Consider the following 23,724-nt stretch of genomic DNA (forward strand, 5'->3'; position numbering starts at 1 on the left):
CATCCTCCTTTGAGCATCCACCTGCCTCTGGTGTGGGGTCCTCTACAGGCTGTAGATGTATATCTGCTCCACCATGGACCTCAGTGGGCTTCAGGGGAATCTCTTCTCTGATGCTGGAGCACCTCCTCCTGCTCCTTCTTCACTGATCTAGGAGTCTGCAGAGCTGTTTTCCTCACATATTCTCATTCCTTTCTCCCTCTGCAATCATTGTTTGTGCTACTACCATTGCTGGTGGGCTCAGACTTGGCCTGCATCAGGTCTGTCTTGGAGCTGGATGGCATAGACTCCATTGGACATGGAGGAAAAGCTTCTAGCAGCTTCTCGCAGAAGACAGCCCTGTAGCCTACCCTCTACCGAAACCTGTCCACACAAACACAATACACAGCATCATGGAGAGTTGTCCTCTGTCATTTCAATTGATCAAGAAACAATTAACAGGAAGGCCTCCAGCAGTTTCTGTCACCCAGGAACATGCACTGGATCAAGAGTAAAAATCAAGAAGTAATTACAGTGTGACTACAGCTGTAGTGCATCAAAGAAGGCAAGCAACACCGATGGCATCCTTGTGCAGATGTTGGCCAACTTATCCCTGTCTGTTGTTTGACAGTACAGCACATCAGGCTTTTGGCTCCTAGAAGCAGCTTTGGGGTATCTTAACACCTAGCACTGGGAGAGGAAGTGGCAAAACACTGATCCCTGGCTCAGTCGCTCAAAAAGCACTCACATGGTGACCTCCTGTGCGCAGTGTCAAGCCAACATAAGCTGTGCCTTGTATGCTGAGGCTGGTTTGACAGCAACGTGCTTGTGTGACAGTCTCAGATGAAGGTCAGGTTTGTGCTGCTAGAGTGACCTGTCTGTCACAGGCTGCTTCAGTGGCTATGGCATCCCAGCATCAGCTCGAGCGTGGAGGGAGTGGGTTGAGCACTTTGTGTACACACTGCAGGAGGATCAAGTGGGCTTCGGAGAGAAAAAAACACCAAGTGAAAGACTTTCCCTTTGTCTTGTCCTGGGTCTTATCACCTGCACAGAAATGTGTGACCTTCATTTAAAGACTTATTTTCTCTGATGTGAGTATCCTAATCTTCAGCATTATGGCTAACTCAGTGTGTCTTAGTGTCATCCTGATGGTATACAATTTCACAGCGTATCAGCGGTTCATTTCTCGCTCTCCATCCCACATTATAAGAGGTTTCCCCTAAAATGTTAATTGCCCAGTCTAATAAGCATAGACATTTTTACTCTGACTTACTTCACCTTTAGAAAATACTCTGGAAGTTAGCAGCCATTTGGCTTGGCTGCACCGGAAACACCTACAGCAAAATCGGTACAGTCACTGTGTTTATACTGCTGTGGTTAAGGAGCCGGGTCCACATGCCTCTGGCTGTGCATAGGCACAGTAGGTCCTGCAGCCAAGTGCCCTTTGAGATTTGGAGAAGAGTCATAGTTTTGCTTTCCCTCTGTGGCCAGAGTTCAGTGTACTTTTAAGGCCTTAGTGGAAAAAGCAAGAACATAACAGCACATGTGTGAACAGTATTTGAAACTCTGGGAGCTGAGGCAAGGGGAAACCTGGTCTATAAAAGCATTGGCAAGTGCTATTCTGCCTTACATTTGAAGTAGTGAAGTGTTCAGTAGTTAGTGAAACATACAGCATTCACAAACAGAAAAAAAATATTGAGAGTAAACAAAGATTTTCCCAAGGGCATTTGCAGCTGCTCAGTTTAGAAATTTAATCTGAAGGTCTCTGCTCAGTGAAATGGGCTTTCGATTTGTGTCTTACCATTTCGTTTTTGCGGTGATTGGATTGGAAATTGTGGTAAGATACTGGAAATTACTTCAAAATCCTGTACCATTTAGGGGTCCTATATACAAAAAGAGGTCTACAAAAGCCTATACTGTTTAGAAGGGCTATACAACAATGTCAGAGCTGTATTTATGGTTTTAGCAAATAAATTTTTCAGGCTGTCAGAATAAACGAGAAAGAGGTTTCTGACATACACACATTGTATTTGGTCTTAGCACATACCTGGATGAATTCCTTGAGGAATCCTTGCCTTCCTCAGAAGATGGTGCCTTTCATGTCACTTAGGTAAGGATTAAGCACTATTAGGCAGAGGGATGAAAACTGATGCAGTTGCTTTAGTGAGACGGTGCGATGCTTAGACTTTTGGCTCACTTGATTTATTGCTCAATTATTAGACTGTGCCCTGACACTGATATGTGAGAGACAGGGAGAGCTATACATTTCTGCCTGATTTCTATTAACAGCCTCCCAAATAACAGTCTGTGTTAACAGCTGCTTTATCCTTTTCATGTTCAGGGAAGAAATGTCTGAAAGCTTTTATACTGTCCAAGTGAGTTACGGAGAGAAAGAAGGAGCCCTCATCTCCAACTCAACCTTTATGAGCAGTCCATTTATTTTTTCACAAAGAGCAGTGAAATCCAAGGCATGTTGTAATGCTCATTGCTATTTTCTTATCTCCTGATTTATGCAACAGTTTAGAGAGAGGCTAACAGGTATTTAACTGATAAACTATTAAGGGCTGCTTTTTCAGGACATCTGGTGTATCACGTGAGTGATGAGTGCAAATCAGCTGATCAATCAGTTTCCCTCATGTTCTTCACAGCTAATCTTTATGTTGATCCTGGTGGAGGGAACGATGTTTTTGGTTAAGAAGGAATGGTATTTTACACTGTGCAGCTACACTGCAAGGAGGATGTGTGTGTGTTATGTGAGATAATTTATTATGTGAGTTAATTTAACTGCCCTTCTACATGTTTGCATGGAGTAAGAAATGTGAAGTACTCAGGCTGCTTGGAGCTGATACTGCCGATGTTGTTACAAGGCACAGGGAACATAAGAACTGAAAATTCTGAGAAAACCTCCATTAAGACCCAAACTGACACCAGGCTGGGTTTACTGAGCAGCTCCAGAAACTATTGATAGGTTCATATGAGCATGAATTAATGATCATTAATAATAGTTACAATTCATAGATGAGGGATGTGTGCCTTGCAAGAAAGTTTCCTTTATAGCTGCTCACACCTTCCCCTCTCTGTTTTCACCATCATTTGGCTCTGCTGTGTCCCTTCTCTCCTGCTCTGATCCTGTCTTTCAGTATGTCTTTACCTGTTACTCAGCCCACTTCTTCTCTCCCGCTCCCCAATGTCTTCTGGTGTCCCCGGCCGCTCTCCTGCCCAGGAAATCCCCTTTCTCCAGACTGTCTATGGTCTGGCTTGCTTGCTTTCCTCTCTGCTGTAACAAACACTTACCAGGGACTCAAAGGAACAAGGTAGTCCTTGTCTTCATGTCAGGCTGGCACTGAGCCTGTTGGGTTATTGTCCAGACAGTGCTAGCAGGAATGGTCTGTCTTGGATATTTCTAAGCTTCTTGTCTATGTGATCTTATTATCACACCAGGCTCATAAATGTCTGTGTCCCCAGAAAAATGCTGTGAGATAAGATGTGCTATTAATCCAGTTTTATAGACAGGGGACTGGAATCAGAACAAACAATGAATTAAGCCAGAATCCTCCTGAATTACAAATTAGAAGCATAGTGCAATCTTTATGAATATGCTCTTTGTTTCAATTTGCCTGGACAGATTTTTAAGTATGATTGCAGAAGAATGTGGTTATGTGCGACATGGAGAAGGCTGAGCTACTCAGCTGCTTTTTTTGGTTCGATTTTTACCAGCAAGTGCTCCCACCACACCGCCCAAGTCACAAAAGGTAAAGGCAGGGACTGGGAGAATGAAGAACCACTCAGTGTTGAAGAAAATCAGGTTTTAGACCATTAAAGAAACCTGAAGGTGCAGAAGTCTATGGGACCTGATGAGGTGGATCCATGAGTCCTGAGGGAACTGGCAAATGACGTGGCTAAGCCACTATCCATCATACTTGAGAGGTTGTGACAGTCTGAGAAGTTCCCACTGACTGGAAAAGAGGGAGCATAACCCCCATTTTTAAAAAGGTAAAACAGGATGGATTTGATGGATGGACCACTCAGTGGATAAGGAATTGGCTGGATGGTCACACTCAAAGAGTTGTGGTCAATGGCTTGATGTCCAAGTGGAGAGCAGTGACTTGTGGCTTTCAGGGGTTGGTATTGGGACCAGCACTGCTGAACATCTTTGTAGGCAACATGGAGAGTGGGATCAAATGCACCCGCACCAAATTTGCAGATGACAGACTTGTGTTGTGCGGTCAACACGCTGGAAGGACATGGACAGGCTTGAGGGTTGGGCCTGTGCAAACCTTACGAAGCTCACCCAGGGGCAATCCCAAGTACAGATACGGGCTGGGTCGAGAATGGATTGAGACCAACCCAGAGGAGAAGGACTTGGGGTGCTGGTGGATTAGAGGCTGGACATGACCCAGCACTGTGCTCTTGCTTCCCAGAAAACCAGTTATGTCCTGTGCAACGTCAAAAGCTGCATGTCCAGCAGGCTGAGGGAGAGGATTCTGCCCCCATATTCATCTCCTGACACCCCACCCAGAGTGTTGTGTCCACTTCAGGGGTCCCCAACACAGGAACAACATGGACCTGCTGGAGCAAGTTCCGAGGAGGCCATGAAGATGATTAGAAAGCTGAAGCACCTCTCCAGTGAACACAAGCCAAGAGAGTTGAGGCTGTCCAGCTTTGAGAAGGCTCCAGGGTGTCCTTAGTGTAGCCTGTCCCTACCTGAAGGCAGTCTACAAGGAAGCTGGACAGAGACTTTTTAGAAGGGCTGACAGTGAAAGGACAAGGGGCAATGGCTTTTAACTGACATTAGGTTGAATGTATGGAAATTTTTTATTATAAGGGTGTTGAGGCACTGGAACAGGTTGCCCAGAGATGTGGATTCTCCATCCCTGGAAGTGTTCAAGGCCAGGTTGATGAGGCTTTAAGCCTCCTGGTCTAGTGAAAGGTGTCCCTGCACATGGCAGGAGTGTTGGAACTACATAATCTTTAAGATCCCTTCCAACCCATGAATCTGTATTGGGAAAAGTCCCAGCCAACTTGGCTTTTCACAGTACTTTGTAAGAAAAGGTCTCATATTTCACATGAAAGTTTTGAGCTCTCTGAGCAATGCTTGCTGCAGTGTCTGAGCAGATAAGCTGATTTCAATTATCTTTCATTTGATTGCTTTCTATTTGTTTGCAGCAGTGTCATTATATATAAAAACAAACAAAACAAAAAACCTAAAAACCAAGATTTATTTAAAAGTACCAGTACTGGATTTAGCTGTAGCAAAAGTTAAGTGAAGTTAATCACTGCTGGGGAAAATGGAGGTTTAAACTGACCTCACAGGAGAATAAATCAGGAACTGAACAAAGATTTTGAGATGCCCTCAAGGGAAACAGAGGTTGCAGTACTGAGCTGCAAATAGTGCCAGGTGTGGGCTGACTACACAAAGGGGAGAGTCCTGATTGCCCTTCTCTCAGTTGGTTCATTCTCCTTCCTGCCAACTGTACTAAGCAAGAAAAATGGACCAAACAGAAGAACTGCTAGGCGAGCTTCCCATTTGGAAAATCAGAGCTACATGGGCTTTCTCATGCACTTTCTGTGAGCCATTTGCTCTCTGCAGACAGGGTGAGGTACCCAGGTGCCTGGCATAGTCTCAGAAACTGGTCCTTTGCATCTGTGTGGTGAGAATCAGGATGCTGGAAACAAGTCCTAGGTACACCTCCCCACTCATTCCTCCAGGCTCAAGAGACACTGAGCCCAGGATCCTGTGTTGGGCCGGTTCAAATACAGAACTGGAAAGTTCCCTCCACACTCAGCCACTAGTTTCAAGTATGTATTGCAAATACTTGAGTACAAGTGATTTCTAACATGAGTGTCCTTATGCAATTTTTTTTCTAAAACCAATTTCCTGTTGGAAACCAAAAATATACCCAGTTAATGAATGATGTTGCTTTTACTGTATTCCTTAAGGCTTTACAACTTGCCTTGCATCCCTTGCTGGAACAATTCTTAAAATATAATGTTCTCAGTGATACCAAAATATAAATTACAATTTGCTATAATTTCAAAGCCACATTTCATTTTGAAGTATTTTTGCAAAGTGTATGATGTGTTTTACTGTTAAAATAATTTCCATATGGAGAGCAACCTTGTTTCTACTGAACTAGAGAGAAACAAAAGTTTTGGTCTCAGGTGGAGCAAGTTCAGGAGCAGAATTTCAAAGGAAAAAGTAAAAACAGAAATCCACAGTTTTCCCTGAACATCAGTATTGAACAATCAGCTTTGATTTTTAAGTAAACAGTTGAATACGGTATTTTCAAGGTAAATGTAGAGCCTGCTTGCAGATAGATCCTTTGAAAACTAATTTTAGGTTACAGTTTCTCTGAAAAGTTTGTCATAGTCATAATAAGAACCTGTTGAAGGCAAAGCAAACAGGTCTGATGGACTAATGGTACCAGAGGACAGTCAGGATGGATGTAGAGTCACATTGCTTAAGCTGTGGGGTATATTTGTCCCTTCTTCTACAGTATAATGAGATAAATGTATTGGTCTGTGCGAGTTGCATTTTGGGCCTTCCCCCACCCCAGAAAGCTTTCAAGTGTAGGAGTACATATCCATTTCATTATGCATTTTTTTTATCACAGTTGAATGGCCTGTCGTGCTCATGTTGGCTGTGGGTGCTCTATGATCTGCAGACATTTCAGCAGCTTCTCTAGTGACTGCTACCCTGGCTGCCCAGGCCAGATGCCCAGGACACACAAACATTTTATTTGCATTCTTGCTCCCAAGTGCTGACTTGCTCGGTACTAGTTAATTAAAACTGGTTTAATCATCTGCAGCTGTATTCAGCTTGACTTCTTCACATACAAATTCCTAGCTATCTTCTCCCAGCATTTATCTGTAGATTTGTTAATAACATCTGTAAAGATAGATAAGGATAATGTCAAGATTATCTATATTTACGCAAGTGCTTCATTTGGAGGCCCACAGTGTAATGCACCAGTCATTCCCACATGCTGGAATCCCAGGAGGGCAGTCGCCTTTGTTTCCTGGGCCAGAGTGCACTTAACTCTGCAGGTCATAGAGGGTTTTCTCCTGCAGTGCTTGATGTGGAGAATCATCCCTGAGAATGGACACCTGTTAGTCACCCAAAAGGCTCTGTTCTTTCTGCTTGCAGGTGAAAATATAACAGGATTCTTGTGTATCATAAACATTCTTTCCCCCTTACACAAACATCCAGTGACTCAGGTTTCCTTTTGTCCAAAATTGCTGAAGAGGTGCTTTAGAAAGAAGAACAAGTTGGGTCGGGGTGCAAACGCCAGACACTGTTTTTAATATGTTCAGAGCTGGCTAAGGAGAAATGGATCCCACAAAGCTCAGGATAAGTACAGGATTTAGAGGGTTTAGGGGCACTTTACAGCTTCCATCACAGGTGAGTAGTAGCTGAGAGAAATCCTTCCTGTCATATAAATGTGTTTTGCTGATTTATATCTGGAAGAAAGACAAGATCAGGGGTTCTTGCATGAGCCTGGGGAGAAATGCCACCAAACCTTGTACATCCATGTGCTGGGAAAACAGGAGTCAAGGTGCAGGTACAGCACTAGCCTGCAGACTAGAAACTCCTGTCTTCAGAAAGGGCTGGATCTGGAAGGGAATAGGTCAGCATGTCCTCAAGCTCCCATCCACTGTCAGGGGCTTCCAGTGTCTCTCAGGTGTGAGAAATGAGTACTGGGGTCCTGGCCTCCCTTCCCACGTGCCAGGTACACATGAAATAAAAGATGATTTTGCAGAGCAGAAGGAGAAGGGGAGAAGTTTAGTGGTGCATTTACACTGGCGTGCATCTTTTTAGTAGAACTGGAGTGGGAAATTTGAGGCTGCAGGTGAAGTGAGATGGGATTAGATACAGCTCATTGACAGGCAATTGACAGTCCGTGAGGGAAGATGGTAGCACACAGTGCTAAGTTTTAGGACAGGTATGGGTGAAACATGTCATGGCACTGGGAGATCTGGCTTCCCAACTGTCTCTGCTGATCTTTCATATGCAATCAAATCAAAACCTTCCCTATTTTAAAATTTTTGTCCTCTTTCATCTTTTGTGCTATGGATGGCAGTCCTGTAGATTCTTCTCAACGCAAAATTCGAAGACTTAGGGATCATGCTTCCATTTAAATGCTGAGGTTTAGTGTGGTCAGGGGATCAGATGAAACACCAAGGGGGATTGGTCATTTATCTCTTGTACTTCATCCATAAATTTAGCCAGAAGTTAATTTTAATTTGTTTTGTTTTCAGGGAAAAGTATGGGCCTGAGTATTGCCATAATATGTGGCATTTTATAAATTGTCAAACATTGTTTCTAAAACTATTTTGATAACACTCAGATCTGTTGGGTTCACAGTTACAGATGCCTTCTTGCTATGGTGATTGTCTGATACAAATACCAAATGTTGCTATTAAAAGAAAAACAGCTGTAGTTAAATTTAGGTAAAACTTAAGGAAATAAAATGTTGCCAAAACAAAGATGATAAACTGAGAATCCGTTCCAATTTTTCAGCTGATACTAAAACTAGAGCTTAAATTAACAACAGTGACATTGCTAAAATACATTTGACCACATTCTTCAAAATATAATTAAGAAGTTTCCTTGTTCAGTAAAAATTAAAACTACTGTTTTACTTAATGTGAACGCAGTTCGGGTTGGTGCTGTATTTTTAAATGATCAGGAACCTGATCCTGAGAGTCACTTTTCCAATATGAACCTTGAGGCCATTTCAGTGTGGTGTTTTAAGAGGTGTGTAGGCCTCCTCAGGAAAGTAGGGACTGTTTTGCCTCCTTTTTAATCAACATCATTCCTTTGCTTTCCCGCATTGGCCTCTCTAGAGCAAAAGGCTGCTTATCTACTCAAATGGAATGGGAACTTCTCTTCTTGTAGAAAAGCACCAGAAGATACTCATTTGAATATAAGTAGGAAATGAATCCAGCCTGCCAGAGCTGGAACCCAAATGTATTAACTCTTTACAGACTCTTCTGCCAGAATGCCTTATGCCAAAACTCTGTATGGAATGTTTTTAAAGGGAAATGTGTTGGATAAATGCCAGGAGAAGGCAAACCAGACAGCTGGCTTCAGCAGTACTTGTGCTGCCCACAGCCTTGACTCTATCCAACAACCCCAGATGGATTCCCCGGCAACCCAGCTCAGGAGTGATACCTCTCCTGGGTACTTTCGTTCCTACTGTCTCTCACCATGTTGTCCCCCTATTTTCAAGCTGCCCTTGGCTGTGGTTGATAGTCTTTCTGCACACTGTTAAGGGGACAGCTGCCCACAGCTGGTCCCAGCCTTTCTGGGGACCTTCTCCCCTGCAGAGCCATGCACAGGGAAAAAGAGGTGGATGCAGGAAAGGGTCTTCCAGGTGAACCCACCAGATACGGGTTGAAACCACTTGCCCCTTTGAGATTTGGGAATAGGGTTGTTACACTAATTGTGAAGTTTGTTTCAGGCTTCATGTCTGAAGATTGCAACAAACCGGTTGCAGCTGGAGCCAGAACCCTGTTCAGCCATCTGAGTTGATGGCAGGCATCCAACCTCACTAATTTTAGCCAGGATGCTCTTCCGTTTCCTGTGCAGCATTTCACACTTCAGTGAGTCAAAGTGAAAGTAGGTGTGGATATTATGAGCGAGGTCCCAACTTGCACTTAGAGCTCTTTGGACATTGGCATGTGTATTGTATGGCCAGATGAAGGCAGCGAGATGTCCTACTGCAGTGCCCTCAGCTGGACACTGGAGAGTGTTTGATTTGCACAATGACAAAGTTCACTGAAACATGATGATCAGTTTATTTCATTCTGTCTTGCAGCTTTCCTTTTCTTCCCCATATAACTGTACTTCAGCATACTCCCAACAGGAAAGTCAGGCTTTCCTTGGTAAAAGTCATGTAAAAACCAGTGTTGTGGTTTACCTACTGTTTATAATCACATTTTCCTCTAAGATTTCTCTAGAAAGGCTTTTACATTCATCACAGGTCTGTGCCTTGTACTTACCTTCCATTCTAATAGCAGATAGACACAGTTATACCTACACATTATTGTAATTGTTGATGGTGCCCTATTTAGTTCACCATTTCTTTCTGTCGTAATAGATTCCCTGAATCTGTCCATTTTTGCTTTTGCTAAACTAAAAAAAAGACACATTAACATGCTTTCAAAGAGATTTAGGGAGAGGGAAACCACTACATCCCAGTGCATGAATTAAAAAAAATGCTAATAGGCCCATAAATGAAAATCAGTTGTTGTTTTTATTTCAAATAGTTGCATCTCTGTCAATGCAAGATTTATTGGTTTCCAGTCATCCCAAGGCTTAGGAATGAGCTTAGTTGGACTCCCTGAATTCACAAGCAGAGTTTCTTCCACTCAGCAGAGCAGGGGCACAGGAGCTGGCTAAGTTTCAGCAGATCCTGTGAGCCTCACTTGTGCTTTGGCTGCATGGATGCACAGTGACCTCCAGCAGTGAGTCTGTTCAGAAATACCAGCTTTGTTAGATGTAATACAAGGCCTTCAGAGAGCCAGTTTACATCTGATTTTCCTGCTGGAAGTCGACCAGATGATGGAGATGTGTTCTGCAAAAAGTGATGGATAAAATGGCAGAGGATTTAGGCTTGTACACACAGCCTTACCTGTGCTTGGTTTGTCCATCATCCAGGTGGAGACAGCCTTGGGCCAGTACAAACAGCAAGGTGGTGGACCAGGTAAGGCAAGGTTCAACCTGTGTTTGTCTAAAGTCCGTGCATGAATGTGGATTTGGATCCTCTCCAGAATTCTGGGGCTCTTCTCGCTTACAGGGAAATGTTCACTCAGTTAAGAGCAGTGAGGAGATGGAAGTATCTCAGACACGTTGCTGCTTCCTGCTGATCTCCCAAACTTATTTAGGCAAGTTGCTAAAAAGGGCAAAAGATGGGTATTGGCAAAGCACTATAAATAAAAACATTTGGGGTAAGATAATAAAGCAACATGTAAACTTGCAGCAAAATCCTACTTTTTCAAAAATGTTGATGAGCCATGAAGTGTAATCAAATACTAAAGTAAGAGTTAAAAATACCTTTAGCTTAATGTACTTCCCTTAATCTCTTGTCTGTGTTACTTTTACTCTGTTACTACTCTCCTCTGCTTTTATATTAAAAGCTGCACAAACAGAAGTGCTGTTCAAGATGTAAAGCAAACAAAAGGAAATAAAAATACACTTACTTACAGAATTGTTTTATTTGAAGTCATTTTACATACTGTGTAATAATAGCATATTTGAAAGTTGAAGATGTGATTATTTTTAAAAAAAAAAGTTGATTGTATCTTTTAAGGACTGTTCATGTTAAATACTATGGTTCTTTTTTTGGTGAGAAGCCTTGTCAAACAAAATTCTGTTCGGGTTTCTGTTGCTTGAGGGCAAAATAACTTTCATAGCATTGAGGGAGGCATGCTGTTGCAGCCCCACAGCAGAATGCTCATGCTGCCTGGCAGCACAGGAATACAACAGCAAGCTTGAGAGAACATGTATGAAAGCAGATAGATAGGAATTTGTTCTCATTGCCATGGTGTTGGACACTGTTTACTTCACCTATCAGCTGAGTCTAGTTCTTCCCCTGTCTTCTGGAAACCTGCAGACCCGACCTGTGGCCAGGTTCAGCCTCCAAGAGGCAGTCAGGTCCCAGTAGCATATGGACGAGAAATGTATGGGTTTTTTCTTTTGTTTGAAATAAGGTTTCTGGCATTTGTGGCTGAGGAGGAAAGCTCCAGATGGTGAAGTGTGCATTATCTGTTCAGTGGTGTTTCAGGTAGCCTAAACCCCTCTGAAGCACACAGTCAGCTGGCCACTGGAGCTTACAGCCATGGGTTAGCAGCAGGAGCCCCACAGAGATGGGTTCTGCTTCTTCTGCCCCCAGGCCCTGGGACAGGCGGGGAAAATTAGGGGTGGTCCTGAGGTCTCATTTAGCTGGTGGCCTCTTTGCTGCAGTCCCACTCTACCTGCCAGACTGCACAATTGCTCTCAAATAGAGATGCTTAGCTGTTCTAAAATTTGTGGCAGTTTAATGTTTATCTCAGATGAGGGACCCGGATGAGTGTTGCACATCAGTTTCGCTCACAATGTGTGCCAAGCTGTAAATATGAAATGCCAGGTTGTGGTTATAAAAGCAGTCTATCAGATCTGTATGGCACACTTCCCTTGATACCCTTAAACTAGGTAAAACAAAGCAGACCAGACATGCCATATCCATTTTAGCTTTTCAGCTACTAATGTCATGGTGCTATCTTCAGTGACTTTGGTTTTATCATGGTGCTATAACTGCCAGTGAACTACTGTACTTAAAAGGTTGTTGGCATATCCTTTGTCATTTTGAAAATAAAATATCCTTGTCTCCCTCTGGCTGAGTGGTTAAATCACACTACAGTGGCCCTACTTGATAATTTTCTCATGAAAGACTCAAATCCTAGGGTTAATTAAAGCATGGAATAAGTATCTAGGGAGGCATACATAAATGCTAACAGGATTCCTACCACATATCTACAGAGGCAAACATCACCATGTATAGTTTATGCTAAGCTGAGAAAAGGAAATCCTTAGATCTCTTACAAGGCAGAATTTCTATATTTTGTGACAGATGTAGGCAAAAAAAACCCACCTCAAACGATAACAAAACCACACAAAATTGGATAATGGCAGTATGTAAATATATCCTTAATAATCATAGGGATTAAATGTTCTGGGAGACTGTATAAAGCATTGTATTTGCAGGAATCTTAATACCCATTCCTATCAGAGGAACCTGGATCTAGGATCAGAAAGCAAGGAAGAGTGCTTTGCCTGACTGCAACTGCTCAGGAAACTTTAGTCATCAAAATTATCTACTGATAACATAATCTGGCCAGTACTGCTGGGCAGAATATTACAGAGAAGAACTGCATGATTCATAATGATAGATGATCAGAAATATTGCTCAGCTCCTTGTCTAAAAGCCCCGTTTCTGAGAACATCCGCTGACGCTCACCATCCACCCCTGGCACAAGCACCGACTCAGAGGGAAGGGTGGCACTTCCTGACTTCCACCCACCTCCTTGGCTGGCCTCCATTTTGCCCACAAGGTTTGCTTTTCTGTACTGGGTTGACCTTCTTCAGTTTGTGCTAGTTAGGTGAGGTAAAGGCAAATAAATGGATGAAGTGACCTAGAGCTTTAGGCAGAAGACCCCATCACTATTCTCTCAGCAGCTATAACCACTCTGGTATAAGGGGATTCTGCAGAGGATCCCTCCAGCCCCTGGATCACCTGGATTTTGGGTCTGCAGTCCTATAATTTATTTTGTTCATTTGAAAAGAGGTTGGGGTTTGTCTGCTTAGAGCAGAACCTTAGGAGATGTACTGATACCATCTGCTTTAAGCATCCAGCTTGGATGCATTTCAGACAACAGCGTTAGGAGCAGCAATTCCAGTGACTTCAATGTAGAGAGGCAGATGTCTCTACATGGGCAGTTCAGGTCATTCATGTTAGATTCTTAAAATAGAATATATGCAAATTCAGACTGTCTGCTGCCTTCACCTTGTCCATTGCTTATGTCCATGTATATCTTAAAGGTGACGTATCATTGAACTGCTGAAAGAGACCTTGCACTCTTCTAAAATTGCCTGCCCAATGTAAAAAAAACGGCATCTGCCTTAGGCCATGCCTGCATGCCAATTACAACATGTGTGCCCCCAGCACGCACGTCACACCTAAGCTGCTTGGGAGGTGGGATTGAGGTGCTGGGTGGGTGGGCAGTGGCAGAGGAGAGAGCAGGAGGTCTGGGCAGGACTGGCAGCAGCCCCATTGCTTCTGGGTGAGTGGCCCAAGGCCGGTGGCTGGGCTATTTTAGCCCCGATGGTTTTTGAGGCAATTTGAGCTATTGCCTTTGCAGAAATATGTTAAAACATAAATGAAGAAGTGTGTTTCATGTAAAACCGTCTCTGCAGGAGTGGAGAAGCAACCGTGGTAGTAGAGAACCTAATTGCCAGTTTATTTCTGGATGTTTTTTTAAATGCTTCCTTTTGAGGACCATTAGAAAGAGGCTCTTTTATCAAACTGCTCCCTGGCCCCTTGTGTTTGCATGTTTGCTCCATTGCTTTGGAAGTGCTCAAGCTGTCACTGCTGTAGAGTTGTAGTCCAGTCTTCAAACATTTGTTCCTGCCAGTGTTACAGTGCTGCTTCATACAGCATCACTGGCCTTGTATTCAGTGCCATAGTAACCGTTCTCTGGAAGGGCAGCAGGACGAGGCAAGGAATATGTCAAGCACCTGAGAGAGAAATGCAAAGCCTGACTTGACAAAGTCTTAACATGGATGGCAAATATTTGACACTGTTTTGTGGTGGCTGGTGAGTTCTTCCCAGGAAGGAGAAATGCAGAAATGATTCAGAATAGTGAGCAAAAATTCCAAGTGGCCCACCAGTAATTAACAAGGACATTGCACAGACCAGTCCTGTGTTGGAAAGAATGTGCTGCTTGTAGCAGCATGGGGAACACATGGGGAACCCTTCAGTTCCTAGGCTGTTCATAGGCACTCTTGGGGAAGAGGTAGGAATGGTGAAAAATAGGCTGGAAATTATGTATCGCCTCCTTGTTTGCTTGCTTTCTTCCTCTCTTTTTCTCTTCCCCTGCCCAGGTATCTGGATTTTCTCAGTTGTTCAGCAATCCTGTAGGAGCCAGCTGAGAAGCTGGCAGGCTCCTTGCAGGCATCCATGGAGGTGTGTGCAGGCAGGGTCGCTGTACTTGCTCTCTGCCAAGGTAGGGTTACTCATTTGGCTTGGTGTGGCAGCATCCCTGGGTGGCACACCTGTCTTCCCAGCCACCCCAGGGGTCCATCACTCATAGGCAAAAAGCAAGACTGAGCCCAGGCTTCAAAGGGTTGTTTTCATTCTGACCTGTTTTGCTTAAAGTGCTTTATTTTGCATTCAGAATTTAATCTCAACCAGAGGCACACACTGTGTAAGAAATCCCACTCATCAAATAATCGAAATCATTTTTTGGGACACTACAGGTTCTTGCACCATAGGGCTTGAGTGTTTGTTTGGCTTCCAGTGCCATGCACTGCCAGTAACCAGGTAGTTATATCCTCAGGGAGGAGGGAATAGGGGGAAGGAGGAGCTGTAAAGACTTCAGTTGTCACAACCTTTTTTCAGCTATTACGAGATAAGGGCGCAGTTTTATAACACAAACTCTGCCTGCCTCAGTGCAAGGTCTCTCCTGTGCCAAACCCAGGCTGCTCTCTCCTGTCTCTGCTGTCTGCCTTCCCAGCCGTGCTGGAACTGGAACAAAATAGTTGCAGTGTCATGAAGCAGCTCAGCTGCAGAGAGGACTCTGCGTTGTATTTCCGCCACTGTGGCCTGAGGCGTTTTAATTTGAGAAGGGCATCCGGCTAAGCCTGAGCCCAGACTTGGGCTTGTTAGCACTGGTGCAGCCACGGCTGTGCCCTGTGGCTGTCCCTTCCCTCCTGTGCAGTGGCTTGCATGGGGCTCGGGGCTCTGGAAAGCCGTGCTGGATCCATACTGTTGGGGCCTGCAGAGCCCAGGTCCCTGAGGATCACCTGGTGGTGACGTCCAAGTGACTGCAAGAGTTGCCTGGGTCCAGCATGGCAGGCTGTGAACCAGAGCTGGCGCAGCATTTTGACACTCCTCAGGAGCCAGCTGGGTGGCCTTGCCCTGTGCCCAGCAGCTCTGCTGAGACACAGAGGCTGGCTCAGCCAGGATGCATCTTGGATCGATGGGACTTAATGGTCCTCACTCCTTGTGAAAACAATCAAATGTGGAAAGAAGTCTGGGCACTGGTCTTTATATAAAGGAAAGCCTAAAACTGGGATCATCTCTGGCTCAGAAATCTGACAGCAAACAGACCTAACCACAAGTTGTTTGCTTTTAGTGTCTCACAATCTCCTGGGGTTGCAGCCCAACTTTCAGCCCTTTGGGCAGCACTGGGGAGGCCTTTTCTGCTCATTGACCCAAGCAGCTGCCTGATGCCTGGGCAGGGATGCTGTGAAGGAAGTCATGCTGTCAGTTGGGCAAGTGGGACAGTGAGATGTGATTCCCTGTGCCATTTCCTGCTTGGCTTTGGAAGTGCCGGAGCAGTGCCATTATCCCATCCCACACTGCCTTTTAAAAAGGAGGGTCAAGTCTTGGCAAGTCTGCTGCGGGCTGAGTTCATCCAGAGGGAGTCAGCACTCACGGGAGCCAAGCTTTACCTTTATTTTGTATGGCTTGAGTATTGTGTGAGAGGATCATTACCCTATGGCAGTAGGAACAGAGCCCTCTAGAAGGTTCAGTAGCATTTCTGATGAGAAAATATTTTGATGGGAAAATAGCCATTCATCTTAGAAGCGCATATGTGCTTGATGCCATCTCTGTCAGGCAGTCCCTGGCCAACAGGTGTTTAAAGAAAGGCAGAGTAACCTTCCTCTGAGTACATTTGACATTGGCTCCTTCTCCTGTTGCATTTCCCAGGTAGTTATTAACTGACTCTGTTCCAGAACAGTAAGCACGCGATGATGCTTCAAGCCGTGCCCGACCCTTTCCATACAAAAGTAACTGCCATCAAGAAGCTGGTTTCCACCTTTCTTAGCACATTCCAGGTGCCTACCTGTGTTTAAAAAAATCTGTAGAGTTCAGGGCTGTCTTCCATTACTGACAGGCACAATTTCTAAAACTGTCTGGATTTTCCTGCAGGTCCCCTGAAGTTTTTTACAAATCTGTGGGATGAAGGAGAGCTGGGTTCGTGGGGAACACAGCAGGAAAGATAAAAACTGTGAAAGCGTGAAATCATGAGTGACACGGGAGCTTGCTTTTGGCCTTGGGACATCAGAGCAGACATGAATTATTGAAATTATGGCTCTGTTAATCTATGTGTTGTCAGCCCTTCTGTAAACAGTGAGCAGGTGCTGTACGACTGCAAGTTCTGTTGAGTGGGAAAGCCCTCTGGTCACAGGGTGGGGGGGACTTCTGCTGGGGCTCCAGCCTGCAGCTTCAGCTGCCTGACCTGGATCATACTGATGGTGCATACTGAGGGATCTGCTCTTCAAAAGCCTGTGTTCATTTCTTTTATAACAGGTGATGTTGTTTAATAGTCCATTCGACTCCCTCAATAGGTTTTCTTTTTCACTTTTTTACTCTGTACAGAATTTGAGTGAAGCCACTGACAGTACTCAAGACAGACTGTAATATTAAGAGATGGGCATGAAAGGTTTGCTTGCCTTTCAGCTTTTGGGGCTTTTTTGCAATTGTTTGTGTGTAAAGTACTTAACACAGAGCTTGCAAACGACTGTGTAGCAATTGAAACTCAGACGCATTATTCAACTTCAGGATGTGCTTTGTGGCCTATCTGTTCTGATAGTCAGCATCAGGGGAAGAAAATTCACTGTGTATTAACAAGAGGATGGCACTGAGTAATTGTAGAAATTATTCTGTGGAGAATCCTCTTGCACCATGTGTTTTGACCCTGTATCCAGAGTGCCAGACAGAATTTTAAAAGTGAATCAGTAAGTAAATACCTGTTTCAAGGCAGAGTAAGGTGACACTTCCAGGAGCCTGCATGGCTGTTTTCCATCTTCATAGGTCTCTTAGAACAACTGCAGCTTTAAGCATCTTCAAAACTGGAAATCTGTGAACTCCAAAGCCAGCTTTTGCTGACAGATAAAGCAAGATTCAGATTCCACAAACAGCTTTGGCAAGTCTTGTATGAAAATAGGGTAAAAATATTATTAATTAACTTGGATAGAGTTTGACTCTACTTATAAAGCAGTAAAAGAGAATGAATTAGTAATTAGGGGTTTATTTTTATTTTTATTTTGGGCTCTGACATGGTGGGTTGAGGTCCATGATTGCAGTAGCTGGTTTTTCTACATCTTCCATTACACTCAGATAAATGGAGAACTAAAAAGAAAAGTTGACTTTTTGATGATGTAGTTGCTGAACTACATTCTTACTTCAGGCACTCCTGGAGCAATAGTACTTTCACACCTTGAACAGGATTTTAATCTTGAAAATGAGAAGCAATTTGGACTACTCTAAATGCCTAGCACATTTTGGGGAAGGCAGGTTCCTGGGAAAACTTCATTAGGACCACTTCAGGAAAGCAGGGTGCAGTTCATATGGCAGATATCAGGTTGCTGCCACTTCAGTCTCTGCTCTTGCAGAAGCTTTCTGCGGGTGAAAGGCTTGGCTACATTGTGTGTTCTGTCCTTTTCTGTGCTGAAACTCCTGGAGGAAAAATTTGGCCTTGCTTTGCAGGAAGAATTTGTTCTCAAAGATGCAGTTACAAGACTGGGACCTTAGAGGTGATAATTCATGTATCCTAGTACACTTCCCAAGGCAGACTTTGAATGGTATCACTAAGATGTCTCAGTAATGCAAGAATACATTTGAAGCTGTACAGCATCAATGTTTAACTCAAAAGGCTCTGCTGTGGTTAGTCCTCGCTCTTATTCTAGTAGGGCACTATTAATAATGATTATTTAGCACTTTACAGAGAAATTATTTTCTGTTCACAAGCAAACAATTTTGTAAACATTTTTTTCCAGACCATAATAGTGGAAGTGCATGGTTTCTTTGTTTCTGAAGGTGTAAATTTGGTGTTTGTCATCTGTACTGGCTCTGTATCTGTACCTGTATTACCACTGCATTTCTGACTGCTGAGCATGATTTTGTGATTGCAATTCCTATGGAGATAAGGACCTAAATTTTGAAACCAGTGAATGGCAGGAGCAGAAAAATAATGATTATCTGTTTAAGGGGTGTTGATTTCATACTATTGACTCATTTGTTTTCTTAAAAATAAACCCCAAGTCGTCCCCCAAAGCAAAACCTATAGTTTGTGTCTCTCTTTTGAGACTTTGCCATTACTTAGCTCTCACAGGTGACATGAGTCTATCTGGGTTAGATTTGCTGCACAAGAAAACAACCCTGACTTTTACCGGGTGGGTGGACAGGAAAAAAACCCAACTTTTTGTCAGTCTTTTGTGTTGCAGCAGCTGGATTCATTGCTGCTATAGCAACAGACCACATGATGAGGTGTATTAGATTGCTCTGCGCAGAACACGAGGGGGAGAAGGAACACAGCTCCTTGCTGAAGGTAAAGGTTGCACTGGAGTTTCTGGTGGAGAGCTGGGGAAGGTCAAATGCTCCAGCTCCCAGCACATGTTGTGCACAGCGGAAGGTAGAGGCGTGTGGAGGTGTTAAACTGCAGAACCAGGTAAGGTACAGCTGCATCAATTAACCTGAGATCTTAACCCTCCTCTGTGTGGCAGCTCAACTTTCCAGAGAGTTTTCTCTTAGCTTTTCCAAGTGTTGGGGTTTTTTTAAAGTTGCTTTGCTAATGTGACAATGCGAAAACATTGGCAATGGTTGAAGCTGTTAGAGGGACTCTTCTACTGCAGAGGCCAGTCTTACAGATTAGGAAGTGATTGTCCTCAAATCAATGCAAAAAGTATATACAGGGGTTTTTTTGTTGTTTCAGCTTCACATGAAGATGTTGAACAAGTTTTGGTTTTGTTATTGTCTGCACAGTGGTTCAGAACATCTCTGTTGTCAGACAGAATTCAGGGCATTATCTACTTAGTGATTTTTATTATCAGTACTTTGAAATTATCTGCTCCCTTTAGCATTTATTAACATTTCTTCCTCTCTCCCTCCCAGTCTGCTTCATCAGGGTGCCTGAGTCTTCTTGGAAATTAATTTTCATGTCATTTACTCCTTCGGGTTTTCTGCTGCCTCCTTAAACCTAGCAGTGTTGTTAATGCAGTTAAACAAACATTAGTGCACCTGTAAAGACATGAGAGTGGAAACAGTGCCACAGGTTATTGTGGGTTTTACCCTGTTAACCATTCATCCACACAGGTAAAGAGAAATAATTAATGTCAGCCTTGAACTTCTGTGTTTTATTCAGACCCATGTCAAACTCAAAAAACTATTTACTCCCCCACGTTCTTCATGCACCTTTTTTTTTGCTTTTGCTCATCACTAGGTTAAATGTGTTTTCAAGTGGCATCCTTTAGGTGGAGGAAGACAACAGTACTTTAGAAGGGGAAAAACTGAGGGACCAAAATGGTAGTGGAGAAGATGGTGAACCTTCCTGAAATTCAAGTTAGATGGTTTAGTACTTTTCCTGCTTCCCATGAAGGGTTACCAACATTTTGAATGCTTTTCTATTATCTACAACTTAGAACATATTTCTTTCTTACCCCTTACCATTACTTTAACATAGGGCAACATATCAAGAGTGTTGAAATGTGCAGTCTTCCTCCCCTGCCCTAAGTAAAAGATTTCAAGCAACCCTTCTGTTTCTCCAGATACATTTGTAGCCCTGGTGGTCCAGAGTTCAGAGCGCTCATTGCCACTGTTGGCAGACTGGAAGCATTCCTGTGCAAAGTGAGGGATGTTGCAAAGGCCAGACTTTCCCTTTACTCACCCCTTTCAGTGGCAAGAAGGGACAGTCTGAATTGGGGTATAACTGAGCCAAACCTTGAGTGGTGGGCAGCTTTCCCACAGCACAGAGCAAGTGTGCTTTGTGCCGTGCCGTGGGGACTGTGCAGTCACAGCTCAGGGTTGAGTGAGGCTCCCCTGGCTGTAATGAGGTGACTTCAACAGAGTTGAAGAAGCAGCCACTCTGCCTGTCAGCTCACAGGAGAGAATTTGTGAAATAAAAAACCATCTAAATGTGCAGCCATTAAGGATCGCTGATCCCAGAATGAGACAGGTTTGCAAGAAGTTGAGTAGGGGTTCTTGAAAATGAGGATTTAGAAAGGGTGGAAGTCTTTGAAGGGGAAGATTATCTGTACAAGGGAAAACTCAAGTGGAGTAGGACAGTGATTTAGCTCTGATTCCACCACTTCAAGCAGAGCAAGGGAGTCCAGGTCAAATTATTTAAGCAATCAATGGAGCTTAATCTGTCTAGATTTAGGGACCTTGTTTGATTGGGTGAATGAGGAACCTAATTCAAACACCCAGGAGCTCTTTCATTAATACAACCCATCCGTTGTGGCCCAAAGTGTCAAAGGCACCATGGATGCAAGTGATTCATAGCATAGTATCACTAACACACTGTCTGACTGTCACAGAGATGCACTAGGAGTGAGTTTGTCCAGGGAATTAAAAAATTAAGGAATCTAGATAAAAAGAAACAGAGTACCTTCTTATTGAGTACTACCACTCTCCATTTGTGTTTGGAATCACAGATGTAATAGTTTATCACAAGGAAGGGAGAAAAGGAAGTGAGAGTATGAGTTAAAGGCTGCATTATTAAGCAAAACAACATTGGAGAGAGTGTCCAGCTAGTCATCTTTGCTAGACTAGCAAAAAGGTAAGAGATTATGGATGCATGGGTATCAAAAATCATATTCTTGATGAAACATGGTGAACAGAAGGAGAATGAGCACTGTCAGTAAAAGGTGGCTTCCTTCACCAAATAGCATTCCATTGCCTGGGTTTTTTCTATGAGCATATTAGACTCTACAGATGTTCTTAAAGATTATAATCCTGATCATGGTTTGGTGAAGAATAGCATGTTTTCAAATATCACATTTTATTTATTTTATAGGATCTGTGAGTACATATGAACCTTCCCCCTTGGACTTTTGTTCCTCTTACTTTATACTGTCTCATTAACCCCTCTGAATCTTTTTTAAAACCTTCAAAACAAATAATACGTGCTGCTAGCTGAAACCTCTGAAAGGTGCAGTAAAACAAACAATAATTCTTTAGTTTATGGGTGCCTCTTGTACCTGAACCAGCTGAGAAAGTCATGGAAGACTGCTGAAATGCACTACTGTGCCATGAGAATAAATTTACTGCACAGTTTTGCAATGCAAATTTTATTCAGCATTAAAACTGTAACTCATTAATAATGTCAACAAATTTGCAAGGGAGATCTCATCTGCCCACTCCTACAGATTAAATCACACAATTTATTGATATGATAATCTTTTTACTAGATTTGAATTTGTGGAAAACAGCAGAAGTACCTAAGTGACTTGACTGGAAAGAAAAAAATTAATCCATTGAACTGACATGACTGTGTGTCAGCCTCTGAGAAGAAAGAAATCTGGAATCTTGATTAGAAGGAATCAAAACACACAAAATTGCAAGGCTACGTGATATGATGTGTATATGCCTTGTATGCAAATAGTAACGTAGGCAAAATTCCAATATGGAACAACTTGCAGTGACTAATTGATATAGGAATATGTGCACCAGTAGGAGCAGGCCAGTCCCTCACTCAACCATCAGATGGCTGTGATATTTTTCTAGGGATAAATATGTACAAGGATGATTACAGTAGCAGATGCTAACTCTAGGAGCTTGGGCTCCACATCCGAATGTTCATCTGGCTCGATCAAAATGAACAAAAGTGTTTCTAAAGGGAGGGCGAACATCTCCAGGGCCGAGTGGGCACTGGCAGCAGTCCAGAGTGTCTCCTTCACATGCAGGAACTGTGCTCTCAGGAACAGTTATTTCCAAAAGGTCCAGCCACTTAAAGCATTCAACATGGAAAATTAAAGAAAACTGTTCTCTTTGGAAGAAAGGTGGCTGTGAAATCATCCTAGGAGAAGTTGATTCAGTTCTTCCTAGAGCACAAGAGCTTGTGGCATCAGGATGTTTATCTCCAATGTCTGTTGGGCTGGCTTCACCCATTTCAACTTTAAGTATGTGCTGAAACAGGTCAAACAGATTCACAGCTTGTGGAAAAAGAAGCTCTGGTCCAGGACTGCTGTGGTCTCTAAGCAAGGAAAGGAGGCTTGTATATTAATGCCTCAAGGACAGATGTAAAGCTGCCATTTGGCCACATTTATCTGTGGTCAGACTTCCTATAATTCTTTCTTTGAGGAGCTTGCTTTCAATATTGCCAAGTCCCAGGTGCTCACAGATCACGAGTCTATGCTACAGAGCAGTCATGAAGTGCTAGAGCTCCCCTGCTTTCAGGCTTGTTGCATGTTGTTTTCTGTAGCTGTGAACCGTGGAGAACTTCTTTGTTCTTTTGCAGAGCAAAAGAGTCTGTTCAGCCTCCTGTTTCCAGTATTACAGCCTCTTAAGGAAAAAATGCCAAATGCTGTGACACCCTGAAAATTCTCTTATCCTGATGGAGTAGTAGAGGTACAGCCAAAAGAAAAGTTCTTTAAGGTGAGCATATAGTGCAGAGACCCTAAAACTTAAAGACGCATTTGGGAATATGTGCAAATGATTATTTTCAGTAAGGAATTAACTTCCTATGAAAGAAGAAAATCAGCTCCTTTAGCCAGAAACTCAGGGCCTCTGGTGGGTCTCAGAGATGTTAGGTCTTTGAGTTGAAAGGGAGCACAGCTTCTTCCAACAGATTTGTCCCCCAATAAACCTGTGCTGAGATAGTCTGTGGCTCTAAACATCAAAGACTAAAGCTCCTATCCAGATGCTGAGCTAAGGAAAAGCTCTTCTCTGTGATTCTATCACCTCCTCCATCAACTTCAGGCTATACTAATTAATTAATCTATGACAAGACACCTCCCTCCCTCCTTGCCTCTCCCATGTAGCCCAAGCCTCATATACTTGCTTTTGAGTGTGCATATATGCACAAGTGCACATGCAGACACACTTAAAGTAATTCATGTTTGTCATTAGACACAAATTATTGGGTTGATTTACTTCGTTTTACATGATTTCCAGAAAGAAAGATGACTGATGAAAAGATGAAATGTCGTGAGCTCTTTTATTAAAGGTAAGTGACCTAAGAAGTGCTGTCAGATTGGGTCAA

General features: G+C 43.3%; 1 protein-coding gene across 4 annotated transcripts in view; it reads left to right on the top strand.

The window, feature by feature from the left end:
• Nucleotides 1–23,724, top strand: part of DTNA (dystrobrevin alpha) — a 223,508-nt gene that overhangs the window by 80,794 nt on the left and 118,990 nt on the right. Inside the window, exon 1 of one of the 4 annotated variants that reach the window (XM_069004685.1) lies at nt 10,666–10,685. The exons of the other annotated variants lie outside the window; for them this stretch is intronic. The gene's annotated coding sequence lies outside the window, so the exon portion shown is untranslated. Of the gene's footprint in view, nt 1–10,665; nt 10,686–23,724 lie in introns of those variants that run through there. 4 annotated transcript variants of the gene reach the window in all.

Source organism: Aphelocoma coerulescens, chromosome 2 (assembly GCF_041296385.1).
Source record: "Aphelocoma coerulescens isolate FSJ_1873_10779 chromosome 2, UR_Acoe_1.0, whole genome shotgun sequence".
Classification (NCBI taxonomy): domain Eukaryota; kingdom Metazoa; phylum Chordata; class Aves; order Passeriformes; family Corvidae; genus Aphelocoma; species Aphelocoma coerulescens.